Below are 15,193 nucleotides of genomic sequence, written 5' to 3'. Positions count from 1 at the left end.
TCTGACTCTTTGTGACCCCATGGACTGCAGCTCACCAGGCTTCCCTGTCCATCACCAAGTCCCGGAGCTTACTCAAACTCCTGTCCATAGAGTCGGTGATGCCATTGATTCTTCTAGCTTTTCTATAAATTCAGTGAGATCCTTAAAATGCACATGAGATTGGGTAACTTGGTCAAAGCCACAGGATCCAGAGCAAAGGGCTCTAGGTTCTGGTTGAAACCCCTGAAAACCTATGATCACCAAAGAGGAAAACATAAATGAAACATACATCATTTACCAATTAGAATCAGGGATGAAAATAAGTAAAGACTTAGCCATTAAAATCCAGAGGTTTTCATCACCTTTCAGAAGAATATGGTTCCTATAGTACTCAGCCCTAAAAGGAAGGAAATTCTGACTTGTTACAACATGGATGAACCCAGAGGACATTATGTTGAGTGAAATAAGCCAGTCACAAAGCAACAAATACTGTATGATTCCACTTCCATGAGGTCCCTAGAGTAGTCAAATTCAGAGAGACAGAAGTAGAATTGTGGTTACCCGGGGCTGCGGAAATGGGGAATTATTGAGTAATGGGGACAGAGCTTTAGTTCACATGAGAGAAAATTCTGAAACTGGATGGTGGGGATGGTTGCCCAACAATGTGAATGTATTTAAGGCCGCTGAATTGTATAGTTTATTTTTAATGTTTATTTATTTGGCTGCCTCCAGTCTTAGTTACAGCACATGGTATCTTTGTTGCGTCATGTGGGAATATTTCATTGCAACGCTCAGACTCTCTAGTTGTGGCTTGCAGACTTAGTAGCTCCAATGTATGTGGGATCTTAGTTCCCCCACCAGGGATCAAACCTGAGTCTCCTACATTGCAAGGTGAATTCTCAACTGCTGGACTACCAGGGAAGTCCCTGAACTGTACTTTAGAGTGGTTAAGATGGTATATTTTGTTGTGTTTTACCACAATTAAAATTTTTTCTTTAATGGAAAAAAAAGAAAGAATATTGTTCCTAATCTATACTGGGAATGTTCTATGTCTTGATTTGAGTGTTTCACTACATGGGCATGTTGTCTTTGTGAAAAATCCATTGCAATTTCCATACTCTTCTGTATGTTAGTTTGTGTGTGTGTTAGTTGGTCAGTCATGTCCAGTGTTTTGCAACCCCATGGACTGTAGCCCACCAGGCTCCTCTGACCATAGGATTCTCCAGGCAAGAATACTGGAGTGGATATCCATTCCCTTCTTCAGGCCATCTTCCTGACCCAGGGATCAATCCCACGTCTCCTGCATTGCAGGCAGATTCTCTACCGTCTGAGCCACCAGGAAGGCTCCCAGTACATTAGTTTACTTCTGCTAAATTTGTAAGACAACTGTTTCTTATTAGTAGCGAAGTAGACAGCTCACTGTCACTTCAAGGTGTATATACTATATCCAAAGGCAGAAGCAGTAGAATTTGAAGAAGGAGTTTGGAGTGGGTTGAATAGTCTCCCCACCACAATATTCATGTCTACCAGGAACCTCAGAACATGACCTTCCTTGGAAATGGTGTCTTTGCATTTGTAATTAAGGTCAGAACTAAGATAAGATCCTACAGAATAGGATAGGCCCTAAATCCAATGACAAGTGTCCATATGAAAGACAGAAAAGGGGAATTCCCTGGCAGTGCAGTGGTTAGGACTCGATATTCACTGCCAGGGGCCCTGGTCATGAAACTGAGGTCTCACAAGCCACAGTTAGGCCAAATAAAACAAGTAAAATAAAAGGACAGAGAGACACGTAGTGAGGGCCATGCAACAATGGAGACAGACATTGGAGTGATGCTGACAAAGCCAAAGAACACCTAGCACCACCAAAAGCTTCAAGAGATAAGGAGGGATTTTCCATTAGAGACTTTGGAGGGAGTGGTCCTGCTGACACTATTATTTTGGACCTCTGGCCTCCAGGACTGTGAGAGAATAGGTTTCTGATGCACCCAGTTAGTGATCATTGGGTATGGCAGCCCTAGAAAATGAATATAGAGATATTTGGGGCAAATTGGAGAGAAACTTGAGTATTCTCTCGATGCCTTTCGAGAGACCTAACTAAGCAGGCTCGATGAAGATGATGTGATGGTATAGCTTAGCCACTGGCTTTCATCCTTCTGGTTCTTTCTTCCTTTCCCTCTTCCATTCAACCCTCACCACTCACATTTTCTTTTTATTCTTGCTAAGCCCAGAAATAAAAATGAAAATATAGAAAAATCCCACCAGTAATCTAGGTTGAACCAAAAGCGTGGAACTTGCCGAGAAAAGGCCACCCATTAAAATACTAGCAGGTAGAATTCTCTTTTTTTTTCTTTTTTTAGGGGGGGACAACACTGTAAAAGATCATGGGAACTAAGATCCCACTAAAGATTGTGGGATCTTAATTCCCTGACCAAGGATTGGACCTGGGCCCTTGTCAGTGAGAGTGTGGGGTCCTAACCACAGGACCATCAGGGAAGTCCCCAGAGTTCTTATCTTTACATGGCAAACCTATGTATGATTGAACTATTACAATCAATGTTGTATACTGTGGCTGGTTAAGAGTCATCTTAGAAAGAGAGATCGAAGCACCAGCATATGCATTCATATCATTTGATGACAAAAGTTTTCCTAGATATTCTGGCTCCATATGACCAAAAAAATCACCAACCACAGGGCATGTATTACAAGGTGGAAAGAAGAGGAAGAAATTTTGTAAATTACCACTTCTTCTTCTGAGGTATGAAACAGAGAATGGGTTATGAGTAACATCCTCTGTAGACTTAAAAAATCAAGTCTATATAAAGAACGTTGGAAAAAAATAAGTCGGCAATAGTCCTGGTGACATGCCATTTCTCCTGGTTCATTGTATTATTTATTTGAATGCAAGGAATATCCTAACGCTTCATACATAGATGCATAGTCATATAAACAAGATATTCTCTGAAGAAGTTCCAGTGAACTTGGATACTGAGTAAACATCACAGAATAAAGAATGAGTAAGGGGACTTCCCTGGCGGTCCAGTGGTTAAGACTCCACACTTCCATTGCAGGGGTGCAGGTTCAATCCTTGGTTGGAGAACAAAAGATCCCACATGTCTCAAGGTGTGACCAGAAAGTAAAAACAATAATAATAAAATAAAAATGAGTGGGAACTAGCTAGGCAAAGAGGGGATGAGAGCAATGGCTTGAAATACCATGGTATGTGTAGAGAATTGCTGCCAGAGATAAGAGTGGGAGTGGAAAAAAATCTGTTCATATATTTTAAAAAATATTTATTTATTTGGCTGCACCAGGTCTTAGTTGTGGCATGTGGGATCTAGTTCTTTGACCAGGGATCACACCCTGACCCCCTGCACTGGGAACTCAAGTCCCAGTCACTGGACCACCAGGGAAGTTCCCTCATCACAGAGTCTTATTTTTTTTTTAATTAATTATTTTAATTGGAGGCTAATTACAATATTGTAGTGGTTTTTGCCATATATTGACATGAATCAGCCATGGGTGTACATGTGTCCCCCATCCTGAACCCCCCTCCCACCTCCCTCCCCATCCCATCCCTCAGGGTCATCCCAGTGCACTGGCCCTGAGCACCCTGTCTCATGCATCAAACCTAGACTATCTGTTTCACATAAGGTAATATACATGTTTCAGTGCTATTCTCTCAAATCATCCCACCTAGCCTTCTCCCACAGAGTCCAAAAGTCTGTTCTTTACATCTGTGTCTCTTTTGCTGTCTTGTACATAGGGTCATCATTACCATCTTTCTAAATTCCACATGTATGCATTAATATACTGTATTGGTGTTTTTCTTTCTGACTTACTTCACTCTGTATAATAGGCTCCAGTTTCATCCACCTCTTCAGAACTGATCCAAATGCATTCTTTTTACTAGCTGAGTAGTATTGCATTGTGTATATGTACCACAACTTTCTTATCCATTTGTCTGCTGATGGACATCTAGGTTGCTTCCATGTTCTAGCTACTGCAAACAGTGCTGTGATGAACATTGGGGTACACGTGTCTCTTTCAATTCTGGTTTCCTTGGTGTGTATGCCCAGCAGTGGGATTGCTGGGTCGTATGGGAGTTCTGTTTCCAGTTTTTTAAGGAATCTCCACACTGTTCTCCATAGTGCCTGTACTAGTTTGCATTCCCACCAACAGTTTAAGAGGGTTCCCTTTTTTCCACACCCTCTCCAGCATTTATTGTTTGTAGACTTTTTGATAGCAGCCATTCTGATCAGCGTGAGATGGTATCTCATGGTTTTAATTTGCATTTCTCTGATAATGAGTGATGTTGAGCATCTTTTCATGTGTTTGTTAGCCATTTGTATGTCTTCTTTGGAGAAATGTCTGTTTAGGTCTTTGGCCCATTTTTTGATTGGGTCGTTTATTTTTCTGGAATTGAGCTGCATGAACTGCTTGTATATTTTTGAGATTAATTATTTGTCAGTTGCTTCATTTGCCATTATTTTCTCCTATTCTGAAGGCTGTCTTTTCACCTTGCTTATAGTTTCCTTCATTGTGCAAAAGCTTTTAATTAGGTCCCATTTGTTTATTTTTGCTTTTATTTCCATTACTCTGGGAGGTGGGTCATAGAGGATCCTGCTGTGATTTATGTCAGAGAGTGTTTTGCCTATGTTTTCCTCTAGGAGTTTTATAGTTTCTGGTCTTACATTTAGATCTTTAATCCATTTTATTTTTGTGTATGGTGTTAGAAAGTGTTCTAGTTTCATTCTTTTACAAGTGGTTGACCAGTTTTCCAAGCACCACTTGTTAGAGACTGTCATTTCTCTATTGTATATCTTGTGTCCTTTGTCAAAGATAAGGTGTCCATAGGTGTATAGATTTATCTCTGGGCTTTCTATTTTGTTCCATTGATCTATATTTCTGTCTTTGTGCCAGTACCATACTGTCTTAATGACTGTAGCTTTGTAGTATACTCTGAAGTCAAGTAGGTTGATTCCTCCAGTTCCATTCTTCTTTCTCAAGATTGCTTTGGCTGTTTGAGGTTTTTTTGTATTTCCATACAAATTTTGAAATTATTTGTTCTAGTTCTCTGAAAAATAATGTTGGCAGCTTGATAGGGATTGCATTGAATCTATAGATTGCTTTGGGTAGTATTCTCATTTTCACTATATTGATTCTTCCAATCCATGAACATGGTATATTTCTCCATCTATTTGTGTCACCTTTGATTTCTTTCAGCAGTGTTTCATAGTTTCCTATATATAGGTCTTTTGTTTCTTTAGGTGGATTTATTCCTAAGTATTTTATTCTTTTTGTTGCAATGGTGAATGGAATTGTTTCCTTAATTTCTCTGTTTTCTCATTATTAGTGTATAGGAATGCAAGGAATTTCTGTGTGTTAATTTTATATCCTGCAAATTTACTATAGTCATTGGTTAGCTCTAGTAATTTTCTGGTGGTGTCTTTAGGGTTTTCTATGTAAAGGATCATGTCATCTGCAAACAGTGAGTTTTACTTCTTTTCCAATCTGGATTCCTTTTATTTCTTTTTCTTTTCTGATTGCTGTGGCCAAAACTATGTTGAATGGTAGTGGTGAGAGTGGGCACCCTTGTCTTTTTCCTGACTTTAGGGGACATGCTTTCAATTTTCACTATTGAGGATAATGTTTGCTGTGGGTTTATCATATATGGCTTTTATTATGTTGAGGTATGTTCCTTCTATGCCTGCTTTCTGGAGGGCTTTTTATCATAAATGGATGTTCAATTTTGTCAAAGGCTTTCTCTGCATCTATTGAGATAGTCATGCTTTTTATCTTTCAATTTGTTAATGTGGTGTATCACACCACATTAACTGATTTGCAAATACTAAAGAATCCTTGCATCCCTGCGACAAAGCCACTTGGTCATGATGTATGATCTTTTTTAATATGTTGTTGGATTCTGTTTGCTAGAATTTTGTTAAGGATTTTTGCATCTATGTTCATCAGTGATACTGGCCTGATTTCCTTTTTTATGGCATCTTTGTCTGGTTTTGGTATTAGGGTGATGGTAGCCTCATAGAATGAATTTGGCAGTTTACCTTTCTCTGCAATTTTCTGGAAGAGTTTGAGTAGGATAGGTATTAGCTTTTCTCTAAATTTTTGGTAGAATTCACCCGTGAAGCCATCTGGTCCTGGGCTTTTTTTTGTTGGAAGATTTTTTATTACAGTTTCAATTTCCATGTTTGTGATGGGTCTGTTAAGATTTTCTATTTCTTCCTGGTTCAGTTTTGGAAGGTTATACTTTTCTAAGAATTCGTCCATTTCTTCCAAGTTGTCCATTTTATTGGCATATAGTTGCTGATAGTAGTCTCTTATGATCCTTTGTATTTCTGTTTTGTCTGTTGTGATTTCTCCATTTTCATTTCTAATTTTGTTGATTTGATTCTTCTCCCTTTTTTTCTTGATGAGTTTGGCTAATGGTTTGTCTATTTTATTTATCTCCTAAAAGAACCAGCTTTTAGTTTTGTTGATTTTTGCCACAGTCTCCTTTGTTTCTTTTTCATTTATTTCTGCCCTAATTTTTATGATTTCTGTCCTTCTACTAACCCTGGGATTCTTCATTTCTTCTTTTTCTAGTTGCTTTAGGTATAAAGTTAGGTTATTTATTTGATTTTTCTACTGTTTCTTGAGGTAAGCTTGTATTGCTATGAACCTTCCCCTTAGCACAGCTTTTACTGAATCCCAGAGGTTTTGGGTTGTTGTGTTTTCATTTTCATTCATTTCTATGCATATTTTGATTTTTTCTTGATCACAGAGTCTTAACTGATATCTTAAGGATGAGTAAGTCAATATGTGTACATATTGAAAATAACAACAACGAAAGCTCCTAAAAGTATCAAGGTGACTAAAAAGCTACAGAATATAGCAGTAGTTTTATAATAGCCAAAAGGTGGAACAACCCAAATTTCCATCAATGGATAAACTAAGTGTGGTCTATCTACAGGGCTTCCCGGGTGGCACTAGTGGTAAAGAATCCGCCTGCCAATGCAGGAGATGTAAGAGAGGCAGGTTTGATCTCTGGGTCAGGAAGATCCCCTGGAGGAGATTGCATGGCAATCCACACCAGTATTCTTGCCTAGAGAATTCCATGGACAGAGGAGCCTGGCAGGCTACTGTCCATAGGGTCACAAAGAGTCAGACTCACAACTGAAGCGACTTAGCAGGCATGCATGACCTATCTATGCAATGGAATATTATTCCACCATAAAAAGGAATAAAGTATTGATACATCTGCTACAACATGACTGAAGCTTGTGGTTGCAAAGGCCACATATCATATGATTCTATTTACATATTCACATGTCCAGAAGAGGCAAACCCATAGGGTAGATTAGCAGTTGGTTGGGAGGTGTGGATTGGGAAGGGGGATAGAGAGATGATAGCTAAAGGGTATGCAGTTTCTTTTAGAGGTGATGAAAATGTTCAACAATTGGTTGGTGATATGTGTGCTTAGTTGCTCAGCCATGTCCAACTCTGCAACCCCATGGATTGTAGCCCACCAGGCTCCTCTGTCTATGGGGATTCTCCAGGCAATAATACTAGAGTTGGTTGCCATGTCCTCTTTCAGGGAATCTTCCCAACCCAGGGGTTGAAGCCAGGTCTCCCACATTGCAGGCAGATTCTTTACCATCTGAGCCACCAGGGAAGACTGTAGTGATAGTTGTATATATTTGTGATGTACTCAAAAGTGTTGGATTGTACACTTTAAATAGGTGAATTGTATGGTATGTGAACCATATCTCAAAAAAGCCTTTTTTTTCTCAAGCTGTAGGACTACTTACCAAGAGAAAGTCAGTTTAGAGGTTGTATTCTTTGGTCCTATGGATGTCGGAAGGAGAATTCAAAATGAGAAATTGCTCTAGGAATGTCTTTATTCCCTCTGAAAAACACTAAGCCTTGGTTGTTCGAAAAGCACAAACCCTTGTTTTCTGGTTGCTTTGGGATGTTTAAAGAGTGCCAGAAATAAAAACCCACTGAGTAGCTCTTTAATCTTTGCTAAAGTTTATGGTAAGACTTAGCTGTCGTGAATTCAGATTTAGAATCTTGTCATGCTTCCCAGTTGAGATCATATAGAACGATGGCCACTGGACTCTGAGATGTACAGATACACTGTGGATTTAACTCATCCATAAATCTCAAGTGGAAAAGTGAGAGGAGATAAACCAGATTGGAAGACAAGATGTTTGTCCTGGCATTTTCTCCCACTTCATCAAGAGTATTGTAAGGTCTCCCACCAGGATGGCTAAAATTAAAAGGACTGATATACATGCTCCCCAGTGTTCATTGCAGTACTATTTACAACAGCCAAGACATAGAAGCAACCTAAATGCCAATCAACAAATGAATGGATAAAGAAGATATGGTACAGATACACAATGGAATACTACTCAACCATAAAAAAGATCAAAATAATGCCATTTGTAGCAAGATGGATGACTTAGAGATTATCATACAGAGTGAAGTCAGACAGAGAAATAACAATATATGATACCATATGTGGAATCTAATTTTTAAAAATGATACAAATGAGCTTATTTACAAAACAGAAACAGACTTAGCAGATATCAAAACCAAACTTCTGGTTACCAAAGGGGAAATGGGGAGGAGAGGGATAAATCAGGAGCTTGAGATTAACCTATACACATTACTATATATATGTAAGATAGATAACCAACAAGGACCTACTGTATACCTCAGGGAACTCTATTCAATATCTTTGATACCGTATATGAGAAAAGAATCTAAAAAAAATGAATATGCACATATGTATAACTGAAACACTTTGCTGTACACCTGAAACTAACTCAACAATGTAAATCAACTAAACTCCAATACACATTTTAAAAATACTAAAAATAATAAAATTAAAAGGACTGATGATTCAAAGTCTTGTCACGGATGTGGGGTAATCTCTCACACATGGCTGGAGGGAGTGTAGATGGTATAACTACTTTGGCAAGACTGTTTGGCAATGTTTACTAAAGCACTTCCACTCCCGGAAAAACACCCACAATCAGTGAGTGTTCTTCTTCTTCTTTTTTTAATGTTATTTATTTTTTGGCTGTGCTGGGTCTTCATTGCTTCTTGGGCTTTTCTCTAGTTGTGGCAAGTGGGGGTTACTCTCTAGCCATTAGGGAAACTCTCAATGAGGGCTTCTGTCCATCAAAGACATGTACAGGAGTGCTCCGAGCAGCTTCATTCATCATTGTCAAAAACTGGTAATAACCCAGATATCTGTCAGGAGTAGAATGGGGAACTTTCCTAGTGGTACACTGGATAACAATCCACCTGCCAGTTCAGGAGATACTGGTTTGATCCCTGGTCCGGGAAGATCCCACATGCCATGGAGCAACCAAGCCTGTGTGCCACAACTACCAAGCCTGTGCTCTGGAGTCCAAGAGCTGCAGCTGCTGAGCCTGCATGCTGCAACTATGGAAGCCTACGCACCCTGGAGCCTACACGTTGCAACTACTGAAGCCTGTGAGCCTAGAGCCTGTGTTTTACAACAAGGTTTAGTTGCTAAGTCATGTCTGACTCTTGCGACCCCATGGACTATAGCCTGCCAGGTCCTCTGTCCATGGGATTCTCCAGGCAAGAATACTGGAGTGGGCTGCTGTTTCCTTAGAAGCCATGAAATGAGAAGCCCGTGCACTTCAGTGAAGAGTAGCCCCTGCTCACCACAACCAGAGACAGCCCACGCACAGCTATGAAGACCCAGCACAAACAAGAAAAAAGCAAGTAGAATGGGTAGGGATGTCCTTGGCAGTCCAGTGGCTAAGACGCCAAGCTTCCAATGAAGGGGGACCGGGTTTGATCCCTGGTTGGGGAACTAAGATCCCACATGCTGTCTGGCCAAAAAAAAAAAAAAAAAAAAGAGAGAGAGAATAGATAAATTAAGGTACATTAATACAATACGATACTCACAAGGATGGAAAAGAATGAACTACTGATATTGCTATACAAAATAATATAGGTGACTCTTAAAATGTTGAGGAATATAGTCAGACTCTAGAGTAGATGCTGTAACAGTCCACTTGAAGAAGGTTCAAAACCAGGTCAAACTAATAATCTATGATGGTAGAGGTCAGAACAATGGTTATTAATGGGGGAAATATGCTCTATCTAGGAGGGGGCACCAGGTAGTCTTCTGGGGTGTTAGAATGTTCTACATTTTGATAAGGATTATCATTGTACAGCTGTAGACATAGGGAAAAGGTAACCCAACTTTGATTTGTGTGCTTTATCATATGTAAATTACACCTCAATATTAAGAGTATTGCAAAGTAAAGTTGTCTATGCCAGAGGTTTCCAACATGAAGTGTGCAGGACAATCCATTGGATATAGGCAGAAAGTATTAAAATCTCAATTTTTTCTTTTAAAAAATATTTATTTTTTTGGCTGTGTTGGGCCTGAGTTGTCACACACAAGATCTAGTTCCCTGAGCAGGAATCAAACCTAGGCCCCCTGCACTGGGAGTGAGGAGTCTTAGCCACTGGATCAGTAGGGAAGTCCCTCTTTGTCTTCTTTTTTAAAATTTAACTATAGTTGACTTACAATATTGTGTTAGTTTCAGGTATATAGCTTTAGGTTTTTTCCCATGATAGGTTATTAGAAGATACTAAATGTGTTCATATTTCCTCTTTTCAAAATCTCTACTAAAGGAATATACATTGGGAGTACATATTCAAACATTTTTAACTGAAGGGCATGCCATAGAAAAGTTGGGGGATCACTAGCCTATTATATCTAGGGCACCAGCATTCAACAACTAAAAAGAACCCGTTGGTTATCTTAAGCACATTTGTGTGCTTACTTGGCTACTCCCATCTGGATGGACGTGTTCACCCAAACTCTTTGGTCTTATTCTCTTTCTTAAAGCTCTGTCAAAAACTACCCAGGGGAGGGAGCCAATGTGCTTACATAAGCACAGCAAGTAGATTCCAAATCTCTGGGCCCCAGAAGAAACAGTACAAAGACTGAATATCTTCCATCTTGTCAGACCAGCTTTTCCATCCTTAAAAAGGGCAAGCAGAGTGCCCCACTAATTAGATTCTTTACTCCAACTAGTCAAAGGATTGGCAATGAGCCACTTCATGCAAAGCTAGAGATGATGAAAGACTGTGCATGAGTCACGAAAATTAAATATAGTGTCTTTACTTATTTAGTTGTTGCTAAATTTCTCTTTTTGTTATGTGTAATGAGGTGCCTTCATGTGTGCATGTGACCATGAAACATTCAAGGAAGGAATTTTACCCTGAAAAATGGGTAGCCAAAATTTACTTATCTCATACAAACATATTAAAAGTCTCCTACATGAGGCACAGTTCTAAGGTTTGGAGACAAATTAATGAATAATGAGATGATCAATAGAGAAGGCGACAAAGGTAACTTTTAATAGTTTTGGGAAGGAAGTAAATATGGTTATGGCCTAGTAAGTGACTGGGGAAGGGGAGAGGCTGGCCAGAGAAAAGGGAAGAGTGGGAACATTGAGGCTAGAAAGGCAGGTAGACTGGATCCACTTGTAAGTCCTGGTGTATATGGGCAGGAAATACTGGGCTGCAACTGAGATTTAGTTTTTAAACACTGTGCTTTAAAAAATGTGACCCTGGACTTCCCTGGTGGTACAGAGTCCACCTGGAGTCCCTGGTGGGACTCTGTGCTCCCAAGGCAGGGGGCCTGGGTTCCACCCCTCGTCAGGGAACTACATCGCTAAGGGTTCACATGCTGCAACTAAAGATCCTGCATGCCATAGCGAAGACCTGGTGCAGCCAAATTAAGAAAAAAGAATTCGACCCTCCAAAGAAGGGTGCCTTTTCCTGGTAGATCTACTGAGAGAACTGTTTTTTTAAATTTTTGGCTGTATCAAGCAGCCTGCAGGATCTTAATTTCCTGACCAGGGATCAGACCCATACCTCCTGCAGTGGAAGGACAGTCTTAACCATTGAACTGCCAGGGAAGTCTTAAAGAACCTTTTTTTAAATAGAAAATCTTCCTAGAGAGTATTGATGAAAAAAATCAATTATAAGAAAGAAATGAAAACTTTTACTCCAACCAATCTAAGGATTATAGGCTGGGAGACGGTGACTCAGACAGCTCTGAGGGCTATTCCAATGTGATTTCAGTGAAGGGGGACATGAAATCTATCAGACATATTGGTAGAAGGTTGAGGTTAGTTACAGGAACAGACACCATAGTGGGTTTGGTGCCTTTCCAAGTACAGGAAGATGCAAGAAACTGGGTTTACAAAATTCTCTCCTGAAAATATCTAACAATCTGAGGGCCAGTTCTGCTTTTCCCAGAGCACAAAGTGCCTCAGCTTGATCTTCACCCTGAATTCCTTTCAGGGTGTGTTGTAGGTCAGTGACTACAGCAGTTAATGACTTGATTTTTGTAGAACTGGACGGTGGGCATCATTCATTTTGTAACTCCTTTCTTTCAGTCTTAATTGCAATCAAGGTTTGGGAGGTATTTTGTGACCAATTTGTCCCACGATGCTGCTGCTGCTAAGTCGCTTCAGTCTTGTCCGACTCTGTGCAGCCCCAAAGACGGCAGCCCACCAGGCTCCCCCGTCCCTGGGATTCTCCAGGCAAGAACACTGGAGTGGGTTGCCATTGCCTTCTCCAATGCATGAAAGTGAAAAGTGAAAGTGAAGTCGCTCAGTCGTGTCCGACTCTTCGAGACCCCATGGACTGCAGCCTACCAGGCTCCTCCGCCCATGGGATTTTCCAGGCAAGAGGACTGGAGTGGGTTGCCATTGCCCACGATGCTAGGAATGTTCATTTCCAGGTCAGGGGTGGATTTCATTGATGGGCCTTTCTTTTTCAGGGGGTGGGGGGCTGTGTTATTACTGGACTTGGAGAAGGAAATGACAACCTACTCCAATATTCTTGCCTGGAGAATTCCATAGACAGAGGAGTCTGGTGGGCTACAGTCCATGGGGTCACAAACAGACATGACTGAGCACACACACACACACATTACTGGACTAGGCCCTATTAGCTATAACCAAAGGCCTCTGGACTACCTGTCTTACTGGTCTTCTATGGTCTAGAAAATGGTTCTTTCCTGTTGTTTCTTTCCATATCTAGAGCTACACTATTACAATCATTGATCTTATAGAACAATATTATCCATCACCTTAAAGTCATTCATTTTATCTGAGGATCAGTCATGCATTTGGCCATGCAAGAAACAATAATCTTGTGAATTAGGCAGAATACATGTAATATAGCTAGTAACATCAATAAGGTCATAAGTATTTAAGCTAAAAACTTCCATTAGGTGCGGCCCAGTATCTTTCCAGATCGTCTGACCAGTCTGTACAGAACCAATCGTTATAAGGAAACCAATATATTGGCATTTTACATAGCACTCACTGAAGATATCTGCACATACAATGTCAGTGGTGGGTCATCATGACACTTTATAGGACTGAGAAAGGAATGGTATCTTCTAGTTATACGGCTAGTGCCAGAAGAAGAAAAATTGGGTTTTATGGCTGAGTGGGTATTTCTGCCACAGGGTAGGTCTGGTTAACCCATAATGCAGACACACGATGCATAAAGGAGGGGAGGGAGGAGGCCAACACAAGCAGATAAAGTTTTGTTTCAATTTTTCTTGTCTTAAAATATAATTTTTTGGGCAGTGCTACATGGGCATGTGGGGATCTTAAGTCCCCGACTAGGGACGAAACCAGCACCCCCTGCAGTGGAAGCATGGAGTCTTAATCACTGAACCACCAGGAAGTCCCAGAATATAAAATTTTTAAATTTCATCAAGATCTTTGTCTATTGACATGCCTGGTGGTAGTGGATAAATCCGCCTGCCAGTATGGGGGATACGGGTTCGATTCTTGGTCTGGGAGAATTCCACGTGCTTCGGAGCAATTAAGCCCTCGCACTACAACTACTGAGCCCATGAGCTCTCAGGCCCATGAGCCACAACTACTGAGCCTGAGTTTTTAGAATATGCTTAGGGAAGGGAGGGAGAATGGCTGTATGGAGACGAGTGGAAAATAAAAATAATGGTCATGGCTAATAAAAATACAATAAATATCATAACAAGAAAGATTCTAATTATATATTTGAACTTAAATTCAAGTATATTTATATAGCAAAAAACCACTTCATTGGCATATTAAAAGCTAACCTGTGGGCTCACCTGGTGGTCTAGTGGTTGAGAAACCGCCTGAAGATGCAAGGGCCACGGGGGTTTGATCCCTGGTCTTGGAAGATTCCACATGCTGAGGAGTAACTAAGCCCCTGCATGACAACTACTGAGCCTGTGTGCCTAGAGCCTGTGCTCCTCAACAGGAGAAGCCACTGCAATGAGACGCCTAAACACTGCAATGAAGAGTAGACCCTGCTCGCCTCAACTAGAGAAAGCCCGAAGGCAGCAAAGCAGACCTGCTACAGCTGAAAAATAGAATAATAATAATAAAAAAAAAAGCTAACCTGCTACCTATCAGAACTTATGTGCATGTCTATTCATCTTCCACCAATTTATTTGATACGATTCCTAATCTAAAATTATTTTATTGTATTGAGGAATAACTGACATGTAATAATAGTTTCAGGTGTACATAACTCAACATTTGTATATTTGATGAAGTGATCACTACAATAAATCTAGTTGACATCCAGAAATTTACTCTGAACGATGAAACCAGTGTTAAGACGGAGAAAGAAATCCTTTTTAGCCCAGCTTGAGTCCAGGAAGTGCAGGCGTCCCCAACCCCCTGGGCCATGGACCGGTACCGGTAGGTGCCCTGTTAAGAACTGGGCCACAGAGCAGGAGGCGAGCAGCGGGCGAGCAAGTGGAGCTTCATCTGTATTTACCTCCACTCCGTATTGCTTGCATTACTGCTTGAGCGCAAGAAAACAAGCTCAGGGCTCTCACTTACTCTGCACTATAGTAAACTATGTAATTATTTCATTATACATCACAATGTCATAATAATAAAGCACACAATTAATGTAACGTGCTTGAATCATCCCGAAACCACCCCCGCCCCCCCGACCCCCATTTGTGGAAAAACTATCTTCCACAAAACCGGTCCCTGGTGCCAAAAAGGTTGGGGACTGCTGAAGTGGGAACGGTCATTTCCATTTGTTAAGTTCTGGTGCCACCACATGACCCTTTTGTTCCTTGCACATTTATGCCCAAGAGTAACAATCACAGGCTCTA

The sequence above is a fragment of the Bos mutus genome, chromosome 17 (genome assembly GCF_027580195.1).
Source record: "Bos mutus isolate GX-2022 chromosome 17, NWIPB_WYAK_1.1, whole genome shotgun sequence".
Lineage (NCBI taxonomy): Eukaryota > Metazoa > Chordata > Mammalia > Artiodactyla > Bovidae > Bos > Bos mutus.
The sequence above is the reverse complement of the archived record's forward strand: the minus strand, read 5'-3'. Positions refer to the sequence as shown.